Consider the following 20068-nt stretch of genomic DNA (forward strand, 5'->3'; position numbering starts at 1 on the left):
GTGAGCAATTAAAGTGTGGATGTAGATTGTTTACACTGAAGATGCATGCCAAGCAAAGAAGGTGGCACAAACACATGTGCACTGATGAGTGGGGAGGTGTCAAACATGAGAGCACAAATCAGTGTATGTGCAAAGCAAAGGCATTATAGGTGTGTGTGTGTGTGTGTGTGTGTGTGTGTGTGTGTGTGTGTGTGTGTGTGTGTGTGTGTGTGTGTGTGTGTGTGTGTGTGTGTGTGTGTGTGTGTAAGATTTCTCTCTTTGTGAGCCCAGTGAAGTGGGAGTACACCAGCCTAACTTGAGTCAGTACATGCTGGGCCCCACATGAGTTACATGCACTATATTTGACGGTGGAGATACGGTCCCAGTTGGCTTAAGGTTAGGATTTGGGTGTGGATTAAGGTGGGACACTTGGCTGTGGTGGTTGGGCCTGGAGCAATCGCTGAGGAATCGGCTGGGAAATACATTACGTGAAGTGGCCAGGCCCAACAAAGATAGTGTGTGTGTGTGTGTGTGTGTGTGTGTGTGTGTGTGTGTGTGTGTGTGTGTGTGTGTGTGTGTGTGTGTGTGTGTGTGTGTGTGTGTGTGTGTGTGCGTGTGTGTGCGTGTGTGTGTGTGTGTGCGTGGCAGGTCTAAGTTCTGCATTAGCACAGCTTGGAATAACCTCATGACGTCACTGCCAGAGTCAGGTCCGCTATCTCTCTCAAACAGCAGTGCTGTGCGTCACTCCTGACAGACGGGGTGGGGGTGGCGGGGGGGTGTTAAGGACGGAAAGGAGTAGAAGTGCCTGAAGGATGCCTCGGATCATTTAGTGGCGACAGTGCTGGAGTGGGAGAGATTTTAATAAGACTGGGGAGGGAGGGTGAGGAGTGAGGAGATTATGGAAAGGTTTCTTTCCAGTGAGTGGTAATCAGTGAAAGAGAGAGAGAGAGATGGAAAAAGAATGAGAGGACAGAAAAAGAGCAGTGTAAACATCTTTTTGAATGTTATATGTGGATAAAGAAGAAAGAAAGGGGGGGAATAGCTGTAGTGATGGAGAAATAATTAGAGTGGGACGAGTACAGGAAGAGGTAAGTCCACAGTTCAACAAATGATAATGAGTATTATAATAAATAATTGTGATTCAAAACATCTGAAAGCAGGTTCATCACTGTGCGAGAAAGTGCACCAGCACTGCTATTTATAGGATCTCCTTTGTGCTAATCACATTCAAGCCCGAGTTCTTTGGCGGAAAACAAATCCTTACGGATTTCTTCAATCACAATTCATTTCTGCATGTGTTTCGAGGTTAAAGGTCATGTAAACAGAGGGGGGAAAAAATGGAGGTTTGAAATAAATGAAACAAAGACTGCAAGGTTGTTTTACAGTGTGAAAAATAGTGAGTACGTACCGTGAGTGTACCACAACCTTTCTGTATGAGCACAACTTTTAGGGTTGTAAACATTCATTCATATCCGCCTGCAGTGAACACAATGTGGTGGAGTTCACTCGGTCAGCAGGATTGTGTTTGCTGGTGAAGCAGCTCCTGCCCTCACTTTTCTCTCCGTACCAATGAACCTCAGCTGGGTTGTGCATCATCAAAACAGATTGCTGTATTTACAGTAAATCTCATGTCTATCAGTGAGGAGCAGGTAAAACCTGCATTCACAGAGTGAGGATGAGCCTTGGGCTGCACGGTGGTGCAGTGGTTAGTGAGCAGCATCGAGCTGCACGAATATCTCCGGTTTGAGTCCAGTTGACTACCTTTCTGTGTGCAGATGTTTTCCTCTGGTCAAAAATTATGAGTTTGAGGTTAACTGGGCACTCTTAAATTTTTTTTTTGAATGTAATTTTTGTGGACTGGCAACCCGTCCAGGGTATACGATGTCTTCAACCATAGTTAGCTTGGATCGGCTTCAGCGGATGGATGGATGGATGGATAGATGGATGGATGAATGAATGAATGGATGGATGGATGGATGGATGGATGGATGGTATTGACCGGTGATTCTCAAATGGGGGGTCGCCAGCCATTTTTCAGAGGATTGTAAGCCTTTTCCTGGGCAAAATAATATTTGTCATCAGAACTGAAGTGTCATTTGGTCCAAGATTTCTAAATTGCATCCAAGCAAAGAAACAATTACAATTCATATATGTGCATGAGTTGAGTGTGTTAAAACAAAAGGACAAAGTTACTGAAGTGAACAGTTTTGGTTTTAGTTACAGTCGAAAATGAAGTTAATATTTCTTTCTCTAAATTCCTCCACACACGCAAAAAGAAATCGAAGGACAAACTGGAGTTGAGGGTTCAAACCTTTTTTGTTTTCTTGTTTTGAGTCATGGCTTGTCATTGAGGGGCATTGAGGAGGTAATGGTGGCTCTTGAAGCCAGGCCAGTTGAGAACTGCTGGTGAAGACGATAGACGGATGAATCCACTTGGATGTGTCGCGTTAAATGACTAATGAATTGAATAAGAAAAACTGAGGTTTCTCCTGTTATTGTCTCTCTTAAAACTGATAAAGTTGTATTGTTGTTACACATCAGCTGTCCTTTTAGCCCTGTGGCTGATGACTGAATGTCATTACAGTAACAGTGGTACACATGTGTTACTTTGGTCTATTAATCAGTTACAAGTAAAGCCTGGTCTAGTCAAGCACTCCACTGCCCATAGCCCAGCGGTCATGCAAAACTCTTCACAGCACCTGTTTTTAAAGGAAAGGTCATAATGACCCGCAGAAGCGTCACATGGCTGGAATAGAAGTTCACTGATGTTTTTTGAGAGCCTGCACAGACACCATGGGTACTGTGGCAGGCTAAGGCTAAAGCTAATGACTGAGTTGAGGTGCTTTTATTTACAAAAATAGTGTGCAAAAATCGAAGTAGTTAGACGTCAAGTGCAACTAAAAAACAAAAAAAAAAGCCCAGCAGTGTTGTGCCTTACTATAGCGAGCTCCTTGTCACAATATGTTCCATGCATGAAGTAGAAACCTATAAAGTGCTTTAAAATCACATGGTTTACTCTGACTGCTTTGTTCCGCTTACTGAGCGAGGGAGCAGACAGCATTGATACTGATCTACCCTCGAAATGTTAGTTAAACTAGTAGATTTGTGTTCACATTATTACATTGCAAATGTTATATCAAGGATATGCGAGAAATGAAAATGTCTGAAGTCATTGTTCACTGTGCTCTAGATTCTTTGTGAATGAACACATAAGTGAATCGTGAAAGTGCTTTAGAATCGCATGGTTTCTACATGAGTAATGCCGTGGATGGTGAAGACGGTCAATTTTGTGTTTAAACGCTGCAAAAGCATAACAAGGTCTGGTACGTTATAGTAGAAACATTGTGCCATGCGCCAAGATCGGACCAGATGAATGATGAATGATGAAAGATGAGGAGCAGTGAAGGAGGCAAAGCGAGGAAAAGCAGGGGAGGGGGAGGCAGAAGAGAAATAAAGAGAACAAGTGTGGAGAAGGACTGTTTATTTGACGAGGGGTGATTACGATCAGACAAGGTGAAGCAAGCACTTTTGTCAAGGGTGCGATCCCTAAAGAAAAGGAAAATTGGAAGGATACAGGGAAGGACACTATGTGAAAAAGACGGGCGGAGACGGAGGGGGCATAGAGAGAATAAAAAAAAAAAAAAAAGAGGGGGTGGAGAGGGGGTATGAAGAGACACACGCATTTAATGCAGAGCGAGTGTCTGCTTTAAAAAACATCTGGGAACCATCAGGGAGAGAAAAACACTGGACTCAGCTGAAATTCTCGGTTCCCCTCTACGCTACTGCCTGCTGCTTCAAACCCAACTAACACCTTCCCCCAAAAGACACAGAGTAAAATGGGGAGTGCAGCCGAGAGTCCTTGAGCGCCGTAAGTTCTCCCTCCGTCAGATTACAAGGGCTGCTGTAAAAGTAGATCATGCACTGATAAAGAAAGGGAGAGGTTTTGAAGTCAACGCGTTGGAAAAACCTTTGCCGCAAATGACATTCAGGCGTGGAACTTGCAATGTACGACATTCATTTGAAGCACTTAAAGGCTCCACCGTGTGATGCTTGGCCCGGGCCATGCAGTGGCCATCCATTTACAGGACTCGCCCACATTTTCTTCATGCTGTCGACCTCGCTCACAATCCAACGTTTCACCTTAAAGGATGCAGCGTGGTTCCATAGATGGCTGCAAGAATTTACCTCCACAGGCTTTCGCTGTGAAACGCAGAGAGACGTGGAGTTTCCTGTGTGGTCACAGCAGTGTGAGCGCTGGGTGGCATCCGTCCATGTCTTCACTGAAATGGCACGGCTCATGTGCTGGCATTAGCAGAAATGTCAGTTATCCAGTCCCAGAGGTTGTGTAAAGGGCAGGCTTTCTCTCTCGGTTGCACCACCGCAGCTTTTTACAAACCATTGGACTCCCATAACATGCCTCCGTTTCTCTCTCAGTGGATGGAGCAGACAGATATATCTATAGATGATATATGCATGAACACCGCAGGCTGAGGGCAACAGAGGAATCTTCCACCGTAACCTCAAATCGGTAACACTGCTTATTAAAAGAAGATGGACGAAAGTTTTCCCTCGAGCGGCACTGTGACAAAACCAAACCATTTGACTGTTGTCAGCTGTGCTCAGTCTCTTCTCAGCCTCGTTGCACGTCGACAATCGATGAGCAAAGCACAGCTGACAACAAAACAACGGTACAGGTGGTTGACAGAAGCGAGGGCAGACCGACTGAAAGGTGGCGTTACAACACGACACCTTTCTTTATCTTTACCTTCTAACGTTCCTTTCAGTGCAGCGACGCACCAGACGTGCCGCAGCGCTCAGTGACGCGAAGGAACAAAGCGCCACGTCGAAAGCGCAGCAGCCCGCGTGTTTTGTCTGGGAAGGTTGAGTCAAATTTGAACACAGCGGTTTAAGCACACGGCTTTGACTTTCTAAAGTGACAACTCTACATTATGCATTAACTTTGTTTTATTACAATGAGCCTGCAAGGTTGAGCAGATGTCCACGGAATTGTGCTTGTGTGAAAAAAAAAAATCAGGTTTAAGGATGACAGTTGGCTAATCATAATAAAAAAAAAAAAAAAAAAAAAAAAGCTCTTCTACAAGTTTTTGGAAATACATCGGTGAAATATCATGTGCTGACTTACATTTACTGTTAGTGGATTTATTTTGTGGTGTTTGTTGTGACGCTATGATTGCTGATACACTGTGTTGACTATTTGGTTGATTGCCCTTTTTTGTGGAAAACCTTCTGCAACCATGTTTTCAGGTTATTTGATGCTGTTGTGAAGCTTTGTGTGTTTACAATGTGTTCTTTATTACACATAATCATAGAATTTTAACATGACCTTCTATAGGGGTTGTGCTTTGAGTCAGTTTTGGGCTGGAACCTCTCGGTAGGATCTGGCAACCCTGGATAAAATGGCTGTGACGGGTCAATTCATTCACAAACACAAAGTTTATGCAGTGTAAGTGATAGTTCAGTTGTATTGCATGAAAACACAAATGCTTATATGATTCATCATTTTTTTAATTCACTGAAACTGTTGGTGAGTCACTGACGACAAAAGGGCCACACAATGCCCAAGTCTGCAATAAAGGTAAGTGAAACTTGCAGGTAATTTTTTTCAAATGGGACTCAACACATTAGACTCTAGATTTCACCGGTATCCGACAGACCATGGTAAACCCTCGTACGATATCTGTCATTATGTCTTGAAATCCGTGGACAGTGACATTAGTTTGCGAACACCCAACGTCACGGTTTTATGACCACCAACAGTCTGCAATAGTTATCTAATGGTGTCAGAAATGTCCCACTCTACGTTCACTAAAAAAACCTAATTGACACGGACCCACATATACATCTGGCTCAGAGCTGCTGTGAGCATACCAGACCTGTAGGGGGCAGTGTAACGGGAAGCATAGCCATGATAGCCAATCACAATCCTGGAAAACACCACATCACGAATTGTGACGTAAATCTCCGCCTACCGCTCCTTAGATGTAAACTGGAGACACAGATTTTATCCAGATCTCCAGTTTTCAGGAATCATTCTTTGCGGTGGAGTCGTAGCTGCGTTTATGTGTAAATGCAAGTCCCAAACGCAGAGAAATATAGTTGAACAGTTTTTTCAAATGCCCGGGTACGTGTAAACGTGGCCTCGGTACACCACACAGCTACGACCTAGCTGGTCTCCAAGCAATCAAAATGCGGGGGAATACGACGCAGTGATCAACGAGGCAAGCAAACAAGGTCAAACACAAAAAAGTTTGAGGAATTTTGAAAAAGAGGGCGATCTTGTACAGCCACGGCAGCAGATGCTTCATATGCACAATGTTTCATCCATCTCCTACTGTAACGACGACTCTACGGCGACGTTTGCCTTGAGTATCGATGCATGACACAGCCGGCGCCTCCCGGTGTCTATGGACATCACCTCCAAGTCAGTGGACGTTGACATTGTGCAGTGTAAAATGTCGCTGCCTCTTAGGTTAAAAATGTGACTGTAGAAAAACAAGGTTTGGAGGGTGGGTCAAGGTTGGAAGGAGAATATCTGCGTAAACTTTATAACAGATTGTTTTATCATGCGTGAACACATTGTTGTCTTTATGAAACCTTATTTGAACTGTTGTTCCCTGACAGTATTAGTTTGTCTCACAGTGGCTAATCCGACACTCGTTACGTGAATCCAGACCTTGAAAATGTTGACAATTCAGCTACAAAGAATCTTTTATACATGCTGTTATCACACATATTTAAATGTTCAGTAATACAAACGGATTAGATTGTACAATGTCACCCACATTTTCATCCTGAGGTTTTTTTTTTTACAGCTCTGACCGACGGCTTTGAACAGAGCTCCTTATTTGTGTCCAGTTAGCGACGGACACCACCATGACAGCTTAATACCAGTGTTTCAGAGAGGGAGAAAATACATTTCTGTAAGAGCCATTTGTCAGTCGCCGCTTTCCATCAAATCTGTAACAAATCCCTCTCTGAAGAAAGACATTGGTATGTAAATGGTGGCCTCGGAGTGGCAGGATGCTTATTGAAAAGGAGATAGAGATTGAAAGTGATTCGGGGATGACCTCAGTAATGTATTCATACCGTGGCAGCGCTGCGCTGCCCCAACATTTCGATGGAACATGTTGTCACACGCGTCACATTTTCATCAGAGCAGAATCAAAGCTACATTATGCAACAATCTTACCTTCACATTAACAGCTTTAAAGTCATTTTCGTGCCACAATGACTTCTGACAAGGAGAAGGACAGCTCCTTCCAACTCCGTGAGCGGAATTCTTTGACCATTTAAACCGAGTTGAGGCAGAGCCTCCTCCACTCACCACATCGGGTCATAAACCTGCTACCAGAGGACGCCGGCTGAGGTGTATAGGTGAAAAAATGGTAAAAGCAAATGCATTCAAAAAGATGTTGATGTCCCTCTAAAAATCAAACCCAGACACAGCTTGGCATTGTGCGCCACATAAAATACACATCAAGTCTTTCTCTGATATAGGAAGAGTTTTTTTGTCATAATTCAAGCATTTTCTAAAATGTGCATTGTGTTTCCAAGCAAACCTCTGAATTAGCCTTACATTTACGGTTAAAAATACAACAGCTATTGAGGCTTACTCAAGGGTATTTTGAGTCTGGTGTGCTAAAAATAGACCATAAACTGTGATGTGAAAGGCTCCATTTCAAGATTGTATCGGGTAATATTGTTTGTTCCTAATCTTATGTGAATGTAGGCCCCTCAGCTTCCTGCCCCTTTCCTTTTCTGAAGCACAGTTTTCTAAAGCTATCTCTGCCTTGTCAATTCCACATGCTGGGCCCTATAGGGACAGGGGCATATATTGACATTTTCTCCGTTCCTGCTCCTAACCTATGTGTGCTCACGTCGAGCTCCGTCTCCGGGAGCGATCGGCTGAGCGCAGAAGCACAGTAAAGGTCCTGACCCCTGCAGTGCACTGGAATAACAGTGATCCGTGGATGCAGGCAGAATCTTCCAAAGTAATAACTATCCCATTAAACCTTGGGTTTTAAAGGCTTATGGCAAACCAAATCCTGGCCACTCCTGCTGAAATCGCCTTGATGGAAGAATTCCGGATGCAAGATGCCTCGAATTCCTCAGACAGAAGTTTGGAGAGGCTGAAGGTGGCATGGCAATAAATTAACATATATAATTGAGACGAGTTTTCAAGCTGCTGTTGCTTTTTCAATCGTTTATTGTCCTACGGTGAATATGAAGCATGTTGCAATAGTTTACATCATTGCAGGCTTATACACGATAGAAAGCTCTCTGACAGTAATGACTGAATTCTTTCATTTCTTTGAGGTAATTTTTTTTATTTTTTATACTCTGTCGCAGCTTCAGTCGTACCATCCCCCTCTCCAATCCTCAAGTCTTTTCATTCACTCCTATGTTCACCCCCAATCCGTCTCTTTCTCTTCCTCCTTTCTGGCACAGGACTCTGTCTTTGCGTTGCCGCCCAGACGAGGTAGCAGTGACGATAATGGTGATGCGCCGTCCCGGGTACAGCCCAGGACAGAGCCATGCAGGAAGCACGGGCATCATCATCAGCATCACCATCATTGTCATCATCAGCCAAATGAGGAGAGCCAAACTTGAGCTCTGTCAGTCCCCATCAGGCTTGCTGACAGTCACAAACTCATCTCTTATTCACTCTACTCATCAATTATACACAGGCCAAAGGAGCCCTGAGAGGCAGGAGGCTGCAAAGGCCCCTCTCCACGACTCATTCCTAACTGCAGCGCTCAGTGTTCAGCCCTTATTACCAGTGTCCTCCTTCACTCGCTCTGAAAACAGGAGGCAGCTTGTCATCGCGCCTTCGACAACTCCTGCCGTGTGCAGATGTCATGCCTCTCACCGTGAGGGTGACGTTAGGTTGTGTGATGGCGAGGAGGTGTGGACCTGGGGAAAAGCAATCAAGCGAGGAAGGCCGAAGACTGTCGAGCAGCTACAATCTTGCATCAGACAAAGAATGGGGCAATGTTTATCTAACAAAACCTCCAAAGTAGTAGCAGATAAAAAAAATAAAACAAATGTTGATGTGTTTCAAAATTCTAAATTAGTTAATATTATTGATAAGTCAATGAACTATATCAGTTTCAACATCCAGTAAGATGTTTATGTTTTATAGGAAATAAAATATGGATTCATGTCATATCATTGCATTCTGTTTTAATAGAAAATGACCAAAGCGACGAACATAAAATGAGATTTTATGTTCTGTACATCTGCAAAATCTTTCTAAAAGTAGCTCTTCATAACTTTTTCATTTGTTCCACTGGTTTAGAATTTTCTTATACTTTATTCTCAATAACACACTTTTTGTACTTAATCTAAAACCTGAATCTTCCTCCAGCTGTTTTTTAATTTTTATATTAGGACTTCTTATTTTTCCAGCCTTTGGTTAATCCAGTCCCATTTTTTCGAAAGATGCATTGCTTTCATCAAATTCCAAACGATAAATACAGTTTTATGAAATGTTTCCATTCAACATCCAAAATGTTGTTGATGTTACATAGTGCGTAAAATAAGAGTTTGGGAGTCATTACATCCTGTTTTAGTTTACATGTTACACATTGTCCCAACCTTTCTGGGAATGGGATTGTTTACAAGCCTCCATTTTTCTGTCCACATGTTGAATCTCAACTGTGATTTACAGCCCGAGAGAGACCAATAACAACATGATATACAGTTGTGAAAAACTGATTCAAGAAGGAAAAGCAACATTCAGCCGGTCGAAAGAATCCATTATAAACTCTGCGTCCGCTGGAGGAGGTGCAATACGTTTGTCATCAGACAATAAATATCTTGTTAAGTTGACTTCGAGGGAGTATCGTCAGTCTGGGAAGCACAGAGGGTTTTTCTTTTATGTTATCTGGAGGACATGGATGTCAAATGGTCACTTCCAACAAAGAAGGTTAATGGTTTGCTTAGCGTGTGCAAACACCACTAATTCTGACAGGAACAAAACCCTCGTGGCCATTCTTGGAAAGATGCAGTGTACTTGGCAACAGGGCTGCTTTCACCTTGTTCACGGCTCAAAGATCCGACTTTTAAACTTCTGCACGGGCAAAACCTTCTTTCCCAGCTTGTTTGTGTGAACTGAAAACAGCCAATCACTAACATTAAAAATCACACTGATCTCAAATCACACTCGACACCCATTTTATTTGGAGAACAACCACAATTCAATTCTTTCACTGTTTTAAGGGGGTTAGGATTTCACTAGCACAATAAAAACATGGTGACACCAACTATGACACACTGACCTGCACAAAAGGGATGCTACAAGTGAAGTTTAATCGATACAGTAAGTCTAGACCACTGCTATCCAACCAGGCGCCCAGGACCAATTTTTCAGATGCTAGAGGACAAAAAGAAGGCCTCAATCTTGGGCTGCTCAGATGTTCTTATGTTGCCATTGTTTGCACACGAGAAGCAAAGAAATCCGCAATGAGACACTTTCTACAGTCTGGAGGAAACCTGTGAAACTGTGAAGCTTTTGTATCGTGGCGATAGTGGCCAGGCGTCACTGTAATGTGATAAATCAGAGATCCGAGAAGAGTTCTGCAGCCTCTTTTGAGGCAATCCGGGGGGCTCCAAGGGAAAAAGGTTTGGAGACACCGGTCTGCACTTGAATGTCTGGACCGACTCGTAGCCCTTTAAAATGAAGAACCTGTAGTACAATGGACAGATTGTTCAATCACTAAATAAGGACTTGTGCCTATAAAGGAAGATAAAGCACAGAATTGGGCCTCCAAGTGTTTCTTGGATTACATATTATATAAAGTAGTGCACAGCTGTCCAACTTCACGTCAACCACTCTCATCAAGCGCTGCATTACTTAAGCACAATTTGAACATTACCCGACAGATCATCTTTAGTGGATGTGCTTTAACCTTTTTTGACTATGCAAATGGAATCATGCTGATCTGTAACCGAAGAAACATGATGGGCATTTAAAAAAAAAAAAAAAAAATAGTGAGAAAGCGAAATAGATTTACACACACTTGGTAAATCACACATCATATTCCATTTCCTGTTCGCAGGCTGGCTAAAGCCATATGGGATTGATGGACTTTCATCTTCCTCTAGGATATTGCCTAATGTGAGGAGGAAATAGAAAAATAGAGTTGTAGCTGTCAGAGCCTAATGCTCGATATCACAAGAAGATAATGAAGGGAGGAGGGTGAGAGATAGGAGGGAAAGAAATAAAGACAGACCACACAGAAAACTAGGCAGGGATCCTGACAAATAACTGAAGCCTGGAAAGTGGGAGGCAGCAAGAGAAGAGGTAGCAGGCCAATCATATTTCAAGGGCAAATGTATTTAATCCCCAGAGGAAATGGGGGTTCGTCTCAGAGAGAAGAGGAAACTCTATACAACCAGTAAGCCCCAACGGGTCCACTGATACCTATCGTGACAATGGGGGAAATGCCGCTGATGTGGAGATAATGCTGATGAGCTCAACTGCTCTGGCAACGGTTTTTGTATAACTTGATGGCCTGTGAATAATTTCTTTTGACATTATCCTGCGTGCATCACGTGTGTCATAAAGAGAGCGCAGTCTTCATTCTGGCTGAGGTTGAGGATGATCTCAAGCAGTCTGACAGGAGGGAATTGGTTAAAAGCAGAAAAGAGGCATGCCATTATTCCCATGTGGCAACATCAGTCACTTATAACCTCCATCCTGTGTGCATCGGAAAAATGCAAAGGCACAATACCTGCAAGGACTGAGACTTACAGTATTTCACATGAGGTAGAAGGGGAGCTGACGTTAGGCATGGTTAATGTGCCTTCACTAATTGTTTCTCCCCGGGGGCCTGAGTTCAGAACACAGAAAACAGCCCTCACCAATCGCTTCTGCCTCCGTCACCACAGCACAGCGCTCTCCAATCAGTATCCCCCCACTGCCCTTGACCATCATGAATCAGCCCGTCAACTTTACGCGATTAAGACACGGTGTCAAAGCCGGGACAATGTAACGGCTGTCAGACATCAAACACACTGACAGTAGTGAGATATCAGGAGTGGAGCCACACAGACTCCAAGAAGAAGCTCTAAATTATTCACAAAACTGTTTATTGGAGGTTCTCTTCTGACTACTTGTGGAGGGAAACACTTTGACCAAAGACTTATTGACTCATAAATAGATATCTGCCACATTAATCATGATTAAAAGCCTGAAAAATTATTTAATGCTGGTTTGGAACTAGAGGAATATTGAGTTATGCTTATATTTTTTAATTACTTGTCATACTGCAACCACTGTGCTACAGTATTATGCCACAGTCTAATCCAACAGATCCTTCAAGTATTCCAATCAGAACCAGAATAGAAATATGAAACAATATACTGTATGGTTATTTCTTGTAAAAAAAGAAAAAAAAACACGAATGCCTTACTTGTAATTACTGCATCTTCAACAATCCCTGCATCCGTGACACTCTGCAGAGCCGATGGAATATTATCATCTATTAATACAAGCTGTTACTATTGTTGAGCCTCAGAGTGGAGAGGGAGACTGACACAGGGTAAATGGCCACGGGGCCATTCGACACTGAGGCGGATCGTGCACAGTTCAGGCGCAGTGGATGAGTCTCAGACGGGCATGAAGAAGAAGCTCGACATTAACTCATTAATGAAGACCTTCCCATTGCCAGCAGGTCAACCGGAATGAAGACTTACGTAGTAATCTCTACACTCTTTCCTCATTTCTCAGGGTCATAATCTGATATTTGCATGCCAACTGACTGTACCCTGCTGATTGTACGGAGGACACTTTATAAGGACAAGTATGACAGTAGGGTAAGGTTAGTCATTTGATTTTAATGTGAAATTTAAGGTAGCGGGTAGTCGAGAGGTGCTTCTTCAGGGAGTGTTGACTCTGCCTACGTGAGACCAGGGCTCGGCTGGCGCCGGCTGGCGCCGGCTGTCAGTACCCAGGTAGGGTCCCCCCCACTCAGGCATACGACTGCCACTGCCTTGTGGCTTACCATTGGTTTGGGAAAGGCTAAGGGAGTAAACCGTGGCAGGAAATCCGGAGTGGAGCCCCTAAGGCGGTTGGTCCAACACTGTGACAGCTTCCAGCTACTCCTGCAGCTGCGCTCACGCCAACTGTATCAACTCGTCCTTACTGTTAGATCCTGCCAGCAAGGCCGAGAGAGGGATTCTGACGACTGGGCAGACCAGGATCCCCATAGAGAGGTCACTCCAGCGTCACTGTCCCAGCGACAAAAACAACACTGGAGACAGCAGTTACATGTTTGGACTGTACAATCACAGCAGGTGTTGCAACTCTAGCAACTATTCCATGGACTAATGCCTGGCACAATTATCATAGTCTTCCAAGACTGATGGATGCCAACAACAACAATGTGAAATAATTGGTAAGTGTTCATATACAGTTTGCCACTACTGTCACTGTTACACTTACTTTATTCATATGGCTTTTCTGACTAATAGAATTATAGTTAAAGTAAAATTAAAACATGTTTTGTTTGTGAAAGCACGTGAAACATTAGCTGAGTAAATAATATACACCAAATAGTTTCTGTAATGTGTGACACTTGTTGCTTTGTCATTTTGAATGATCACATCTGCTAGTATTTGGTAGCACTTTCTAGATATTTGGACCTTCTGCAACTCATTGTGACCTTGGGTGTTTAAACTTCCACAGTCCACACTGCGGCCATTTGATAAGCCGAGTATCAACATCAACATAACCGGAAATGTACAAAGTCTCCTTGTGGGCACTCGGCTCATAACAGATATATTGGAAATAGTGTTTGTGTTAAGACAGGAGAAATAATTCATTGTACTGACTGTTTTCTATTGTCCACTGAAGGTTTGCCTTACAAATCCTCGCATTGATGTATCCGGGCTGCCCTGATGGGACGAACACTGACACACGTTTTCCAAAGGACCACCACTGAGAATTGACTGGTTTCTTCAGCTGGAAGATGTTTATACAGAGTCCGGTCCTCATGCTAACCAAAGGGGTCAACAGTCAGGGCCGTTTCAGGACAGCTTATTGACCGCTTCTGCTGTATGCTCTGCTCTAATGGAAAGGTCCGAAGCTGTCAAAATATATTTGTGCATAGTGCTTAAATAAATGAATAACCCATCACAATGAATAATACAAGGAGCCGAAGCTATGGACGGACAGTTATGTCATAACACAGACTTCCAACATCTCGCAAAGACTTAAATGAAAAACACTGAGACGGAGAGGCCACTCAATAAAAAGACCATTAGGGCTTCTTGCTGTAGCATGAGGATCAGAAACATGATGGAAAACCAATAAAAAGGATATTAACAAAGGAAGCCAGCTTACAAATAGTCTGCCAGCTGAATTACTCCGACATTACTGCCCCAGCTCCCAACACAGATCCCCCGTACTTTAAGAGCTATAATACTGCTGTAGGTAAAACTGTGGAACTATTTCTGTCACTCTCTTACCATCTCAAGAGCCAGATGTCATTAACAGTGGTAGGTAATTCACTGAAAATTTGTCCTTGAATATAGTAACCAATTCTGTCTTTACACAGGACTGGAGTGAGTGTGCGTGCGTGCGAGAAGAAGTATCGCTTTGACATATTGGCAGCTGATCCATTAATTACGTCCAGTTCACATTGGAGAAAGATGCTATGACACCTGAATCCTGTTGTTGTTTTTTTAATAAAACGACTTCAGGAGCTAATGAGAAGAAATGAACATCATGCGTGCAGGAGCAGATATTCTCATACAGGTGAACTACTATTAATGCTGATCCATCACAGCAACAAGCCATTATTACAGTCAGGAGGACTGAGTTGGTTCCGCAAACAGTAACGTTGTTGAAATAGTAACGGAGCAGCTCTTCGTGGCAGAGAACAGATTTGGACATTGATGTTAGCGATGACGGATAGTGAGCCAGAGACAGAAGCTATGCAACGCTTGAACGGTTTCCACTCAGGTAACACAGGCAGCAAGTAGCAATTCCATCCATACTTCAGTAACCATAAGTGTTACAAAATGTTATTTAATCACATGTTCAACCAAGCAACGTTTCACTTTTTGTTCCAACACTGCAAACGACTAACATCAAAAAGCTTTGATCACGTGTTTGATGACCTTCTTCAAATTTGAAATAATACCATCCGATAAACCCCCTTCGTGGACCAGCCCACCAAAAGTCTGTTTTATTGTGTTATTTGTAGACCAGCCAGACTTATTTTTCTGCTTTCCCCTCTTTATATATTGTTAAGGCTCGGGGAAGGACAATTCCAGGCTGGGATTTAGAGCAGCAGCTCATCGCTTTTGTTCTTGATGTAATGCCTTCATTCTTCACTGAGACAGTGGCGCATGCAGCCAAAGCGAAGGCGAGGTTTCGTGCACAATGAGAAACTCAGATGGATGATTCAGGCCCGGGTGCAAGCAGAGCCGCAGACGGTGGAGAGCATCCAGCTTGAAGCTGCAGGACAACAGAACCAACACTTAGGGATAGTGTGACACATGACAAATGGAAGGGCCTAATGAGGTTCAGATGTCAGAGCACAGGGAGAGCTTCCATTACTACGAGAGCGATGTTGAAGAGCGAATAACTCCACATCTGCAAACACGCCGCGATTTATCTAAAACAAAAACAAGTTAGTCTGGGATTTTCCAAAGGGGACTGAGGCAAAGGGATCGGCTTCACACTGGGAGTTTAGAGGAAGGAGGAGGGGAGGAGGGGTGGAGGCAAACTCATCTCAAGGGTTGAGTGAACAAATGTCACTTCAGGGTAGCAGCCCAGCGTTTCCTTCACAGCCGTCTGAGGCAGGAGGATTAGGGTCTGAAGGCAGAGCTACTGTCGCCTCTCTAAATCTGCCTGCCAGTCTTTCTATCAATCTGTTCACTCCCAACTGAGGTCGCCTCTGCAGTCATGGTCTTAGAAACAACCTTCCCTTACTTCATTGAAAACATCCTGCACGGACTCACTCGTGGGAACCGCTGGAAATGCGACGCATCGGAGACATAAAGGCACCAAAACAAAACAAAAATAAAAGAAGAAAAAAATAGGATGCTCAGTCCAACTAAAGTGATTATTAGGCCTTGAAATGTTTCCAAGGTTGAATATCATTGAAACTGACACTAAGATAAAGTCACTTATAACACTATCAAATCCAACGTTTCCTGGTCAAGGCCATGGCTTGGGGGAGTTTTTCTGAGGAAACTTAACAGAATGATTAACAATGGAGGAACGTTAGAGTAACACGTCCTGGTCATTTCAGAAGAAGCCAGCGTGCTTTCCCAGCTACATCAGAACACATGGGCTCAATAAAACTTTTATTTGGTGCCGTCGAAAGCCTTTTTACCTGCTGCAGCTCAACAACTGTGGAAAAAGAAAGTGCCAAATATTTAGAAGAGGAGAAGAAGAAATGAGTGGTTTAAGGGGGGGATGGGGGGACCAAAAAGCATAAGGATGTCACGGTACAGTGCACACAACTGCAAAAAGGAGCAGAACTCCGACTGAGCAGTATCGATCTGAAAAACAAACACGACTTCCCGTTTTTAGCCTTGTCACTGCCAAATATTCTGCAAGTGGCTGTCAACTGATGGCTGGATTCAGCTTGCCAGTGTTCATCAGTATCATCAATGGCTTTAAATCTGTCATCCAGTACAATTTGGCATTTCTAAACATATGCTGGAATGAGCTCAAAGATTTTAACATTTCTGTGACAACCTAGAAGAAAATACAGACAGGTATGGCATGTTCAGGAGTGACTTCCCCATAATACCTCTCAAGGGAAACTTGAGAATCCCTGTGAATCCATTTTACTGGTCCAGCCCATTGAGACTGAATTGGGTTGTACTTACATTGAGGCTGAACGTCGTGGTTTAAGTATGGTGTTTCTGTTGAGAGGCAATAAAGCAGCACTGCTGAAGGCGGCTTTTTTTGTCATGAAACTGCTGTAAACTGGGAAATGGAACCTTCCCAACTGCTTTACCAGTTCCCACTTGCAAAAACAAAGCATTATAATTCCCTAAATTAACCCATAACCTTAAATCTGAACTACGGTTGTCTCTGTAGTTCAGAATAAACAGGTTTTTGCAAACAATATTGAGAAAACACAAAACACTTACCCTGTTGAAGGTCAACTTGGAACACCAGCAACAGCTTGCAATTCAAAGGAAGCGGGAGATTCTGCAACCACTGTGAGGCATCAGACTACCAAGCTTAATTTAGGAAAGAAAACCCAATTTCCTTTATATCATTACCTCACAGAAACTGTGCTACATTTTAATGTTACTGTAACACACTTCCATACAAAGGTCAAGCACATGAAGGAAAAAAAACAGGAAACATTTATTGGCTTATGGGAGCTACATTAAATCAACGGGACTGTTAAATAGTTTGCTGAACTGTTAAAAATGTCTGTGTGGGTTTTATTCAGGTACAGTATTACTTTTATTCTCCCTACAATTTAAATGAATGTGTGTTAAAATCTGTGATTTGTGGTTGTGATTGGAGCTGCTCTGGGTGTAGCCTTTAAACTCACGCTGTCCACTCAGATAACACTAACTTGCACGTATAAAATCAATTGCACACAATTGTCATTTTTCCATCCATCGTCTTCCGCTTATACGGGGCCGGGTCGCGGCGGCAGCAGTCTAATCAGGGACGCCCAGACCAGCCGAGAGACACAGTCTCTCCGGCGTGTCCTAGGTCTGCCCCGAGGCCTCCTACCGGAGGGACATGCCCGAAACACCTCCCTAGGGAGGCGTCCGGGGGGCATCCGAGACAGACGCCCGAGCCACGTCAGCTGGCTCCTCTCGATGTGGAGGAGCAGCGGCTCTACTCCGAGCCCCTCACCCTGTCTCTAAGGGTGCGCCCAGCCACCCTACGGAGGAAACTCATTTCAGCTCATTTATATTTATTGAAAATCTGTTGTTGCCGTAGGTCCGGCTGGGTGGCGCCACCTTCTCTATGGAGAAAACATGACATGTTAACTGAGCATTGTGCAATATGTGATTGGAGAGTAGTTGATTCTTTTAGGTGTTGGTGCGTGTACGGTGAATGTATTGTGGTGTGTGAGTGGAGAATTTTTCGCAGTTTCTCAATTCCAAGTACGCGACAGAGGCTTCAATAAATATTTTTAAAATAACTGCATGCAATTTATTTTATATGTCCAAAATTAGCATTATCTTATAAAGTGCTGTGTGTCAATCAAAAGTGCTCAGTGAATATTCAAAGCGTTGGTTTTAAAGTACCATGAGTGATTACGTGAGTAGCAGCTTTTTCATTACAACTCCCAAAAAAGGAACTTATGGTCAGTTTAAGGTATTTGTTTGATTGTGAGAAAGAAAGCACTTTTAAAAGAAGTAGTCAAACACATTAAAAAAAAAAAAAGTATTTTGCTCAAGCAATGTGTGAGTATTGTATGATTAGATATGCTGAGTTTTGCATCCGAGTGAATACAATGGAGAAGACTGGGACTGTCTTACTGTAGCAGACCTCATCCTGAACCCTGATTTCTCTGCAGACATGTTCACCAGCAGATGAGGCTGGGGCTCCGGCCCTGCCGGCCCGGTCAATAGCTGCTCCACTGCACTCTGCCAAAGCTGCTCCTCTGCCAGACGCGAAATACCCGCACCGGTTACTCCACCATACAGATAAAGAGCGATACTGGTGCCACAATGTATGCATCACATCTCTATGTAATTCCCCAACTTGCGTCTTCATGTGTACAAACAAACCCATCAACAGCAGTCATTTCCCCAATTTTATTACAAACACATTTTATATCCAAAATCAACAACAATGAGTAGAAAACACAATTTTCCACAATAACTCTTAAGTGTTTAAATAGCAGTGATAACTATAATTTACAGAGCTCGTGTTATTCTGAAGTAGAAGTGGTGGGAGGCAGGTTAAGTTGGTGAATCTGTCGAAAACTGTCCATCCTGTCTTTCTATGTTAAAGTAAACCATCATGAAAATGAAATGACAGATGTTAATGTAAAATGGCTGTTACATTTCCTCCACTCGGCACACATCTACATTCATGATACAAATTGACAAACAAAAAGAACCAAACATGCCACTCACCAAAACCGTCCATTAAACTCTCCTTTTCGAGAAGAGTGGAAATACAATCAGAGTTTTGGGAAATGCATTTCAAACACCTCATAACGTTACTTTCAACCGCTTCTCACTGAGTTTCTACTGCTGCGCTCACCTTGGCACAGAGTTATGGCAGCGGAATAGGAGTTTAGATTGGGGCGGTGTCACTTCAATATTTTTTTTTTTTAAAGGGCTTGCTAGATCGGTTATTTATTGCCACAGATTGCAAGAAAAAAAATGTAATATGTTGTAAACCTTTAAGTATTGTCATGAAACAACGAAATATGTATCCAACTTATTCAGAAAATGACTTTCCATTGTTTTATTCAAACCAGGGTTACATCCTCCCCTCCTTTCCTGATGCACACTGATGTGCATCCTTAAACCATGGCGCTGAAGAACATAATCTTGCACTCCAGACTCCAGACAAGTCTGCAATAACAAACGGTGAATTTTTCTCTGTGTGGACAATAGTTATGAAACGTTCCACAGGGTCTTGGTCAGGTAAGCCACATTCAAATCGACTTTTATCAGGTAGGTTACTTCCATTCAGTGAATTGGAATTAGCAGTTGTCACTGAAGCATAATCTGGAGAAACTTTTGCCAAGTCGACAGTGGACACTGTAGGGATTTGGGGCTCTGGGTTGCGACCCAAGATGACCCATGAAATCATCAAAATTACGAGAGTCTTGCTCTTCAATGCCATGAGAACTCCCATCTCTCGGGTTCTGCTGAGTTCTACCTCAGCAGGTCCCGATGAAGTGTTCTAAAGGATCTTCTTTGGTTTGAAGTCTCGCAACATAAACTGGGACATTTCTGCACCGCTTCACTACGATGTGAATGTCCGACTCCAACTTGTCCGTTATCTTCTTTTTTTTTTACTTCTAAGGCAGACATTTCTTACTTTCTCTAAGGGTGGAATCAACAACTGCAGTTTCCTTTGCATTTCCCTGGTGCTACCCTCTAGGTC

This window comes from Lipophrys pholis, assembly GCF_963383615.2.
Source record: "Lipophrys pholis genome assembly, chromosome: 11".
Classification (NCBI taxonomy): domain Eukaryota; kingdom Metazoa; phylum Chordata; class Actinopteri; order Blenniiformes; family Blenniidae; genus Lipophrys; species Lipophrys pholis.